The sequence below is a fragment of the Henckelia pumila genome, chromosome 2 (assembly GCF_033568475.1).
Source record: "Henckelia pumila isolate YLH828 chromosome 2, ASM3356847v2, whole genome shotgun sequence".
Taxonomy (NCBI): domain Eukaryota; kingdom Viridiplantae; phylum Streptophyta; class Magnoliopsida; order Lamiales; family Gesneriaceae; genus Henckelia; species Henckelia pumila.
Window position 1 is genome coordinate 195,796,933 of NC_133121.1, and position 2,955 is coordinate 195,799,887.

Below are 2,955 nucleotides of genomic sequence, written 5' to 3' on the forward strand. Positions count from 1 at the left end.
TTGGATTCATTGACGAATTTATTGATGTTTTAGATTGCATTTAGTTTTTTAGAAAAGATATTTTCTAGAATTTAGATTTTCAAAGTTTAATGTGTTCCATGACTTTTTATTTCTTTATTTACGTGCACTATGATTAACTATTCAAATGTTATAATTTTTGTCTTTAAAAAACTTTTGATAATTTAATTTAAAAGAGGACTTATATAGGGTAGTATAGTAAAAATTATAATTCCAAATTCAAATCCTTTTTTTTCCAAACAAGAAATGGATTTGTAAATACCATTTTTAAATTTTAAATCCAAACAAAAAATGGAATTTCAAATACATGGATTTTGAAATCCAATTCCAATTCCAATTCCAATTTCAAATCCAAATCCAAATTTTTAAAGAACCAAACACACTGTTAAGATAATTTCGTCCTTGAAATAAATCTTAAGTACCGAAATGGATCAGAACAACAAGTTCTTTATTCTCTCATATCATTTTACAAGATCCTTCAAACGATTCAGTAAACATAATGGTCTTTCCACACAAGTCAGATCTGTATCCACTGTCCCTTTGGGTAGTTGTTAAAACTCATCTATCACATATCATCTTAACCGTGATACATATATGACATATTGTGAATTTTAGACCCATATAACAACAATACTTGTCTGAACTAAATCTCATGTATTGTCTAATATACCAATTAGATCAATAAATTCCATAGATACTTTCCTGGTTAAACAGCTATAGCAACACTCTGAGAATTAACTCTTGGTTTCTCAATATAAATTGTTTCCCAAAATTTCTTTTTCGAACATTGAAATATCACATCCTCATTTGCACCACTGGTCAAATGGTATTTCACCATTTTTACTGTGATAAATTTTTAATTACTACCCAATCATTGAAACCTGATTCCCCCAAGCTGATCAAAAACTCAGAATACAGATACTATATCCAAACTGATCATCAGTCTCCATATGATCGGTTGTATTTCAGTGACAATATTCCTTAAGACATTCTAGAAACTCCCCTAGAATCTGGGAACAAATTCTAAACTTTCCACCTCTGGAAATGCTTACAGATAAGACATGAAGATTCATGATCTCCCGAATGTGTAATCAATCACTACTGTCAAAAGTAACATATCGATTACACAAAAGTATTATGTTGTCTTGGTGAGTCAATACATAACAACCCTAATTGTATCATAATTCCACGAGAATACCGGCAATTGGTTCACAAATTTATTATGATAATTCCTATTTCCACTCAGGAATCGATACCCATGATACAAACATCTGGATTGTTGATGTTCAGTCTAAATCACTCAACATCGAGAAACAAAATGCCTCATTCTCTTTTACTAGAATTGAGTACCCAAATTCTCATACTAAGGACTTGTACCGTTTCATAATACTTGTGACAACGCTGTTGTTCACAATTCCCGATTTCCTGAACTCTTAAGGTTCTCATTGAATCCCGATTAATTGATTCTTGAAACCTTAAATCACAAGCAAAGTCATTCTATATACCCATCATTCGATAATCTAGCACATCCAATAGACAACCTGGGAGATTAGTGGCAATAATTATGCCAGACCCAAAACTACAGGTCCTATCTTATGTATTTCCCTTTGTCTAAACACTTGATGCAATCTTGATAGATTCCCTGATCAATCATGTGTTTATCAGATAACTCAAACAATATCACTAATTCTAGATCATCACTGTTTGCAATAAGCATAAGAAACCTGATAATTTCCTTGCAGTGACATTCCACTGATCCAAACACTGGTTAGCTTCACTGGAATTCTTTTAAATCTGATATTCAGATTTTGAGTCAAATCTCTAAAGATTGGACTGACACTCGTATCATCATATCTCACAACTAGAGAAATCTTTAATCATGATACTAGATCTTAATACCTGGTAACCCAAGTTTGTCCATGTATATGTATTTATCATAATAAACTATCCTGATAATCCTATTACATCTTAATTACTATCTCAGAACACGTACTTGTTCTGCAATAGCTGATATTCATCTTGGAATCTATAGTGTCTATTTCTGACTAATTTAGACGATAGTCACGAGTAATCACTGGGCACTAACCTTGCACCAGTCTAAATACTTGAAATTGTACTTGAAACGACCCTAACCTCTACTTTAAATTAATTAATAAAGAAAAACGCGGGTTTTAAAAAAATTTCAGCATGACCTATCTGTTTATATTAAAACCCACCTGTCACAGACAGCAAACTAAAACACAACCGACATCACTAAATAACTAGACCGAGGAAAAAAAAGAACGAGAACCTGAGAAAGAGATACGACATTTCAAACAACCAAAAATTAAACCATTTGATATTTACATGCCCAACAAAAATCCTAAAAATCCTTACATTTACATTTATCCCATCAACAAAATAAAAGACTTTCAAGCATCAAAGTCTGAATAACTTTTGCGGAATTCAAGCATAGGTCGGAGGGATGTGTCGTTCCCGCATCGCAGTCCACTCGATAGTCCTGCCCCTCGATCTCAACAATAATCTAACATGCACCAAGCAAGCGTAGTGAGTCTAATGACTCAACAAGTATAAACCGTGTAATAATAAGGGTTAAAAATACATGCGGAAATACTTAAAATATTGTACATATAATACTTTGAAACTTACTCCGAAAAGTTGTATGATAAAAGAGAATGAGACTAACTGCATGAAATGAACTCACACAAAACTCACACTTTTTAACTTGGAACATTCTTAAACTTTACTTGAAACTTTACTTGAACTTGCTTGAAACTTTCCTTAACTTAACTTTTCTTTTCTGTGAATTTAGATCATTGATTGTGACGTTTTCTTTGATTTTGATCGATCATGGCTGCAGTATACTATGCCGGCAAAAATGGCAAGATTTCTCCCGTTAAACACCACATTGCCCCTCTAAATGGTAAGGAAAGCCAG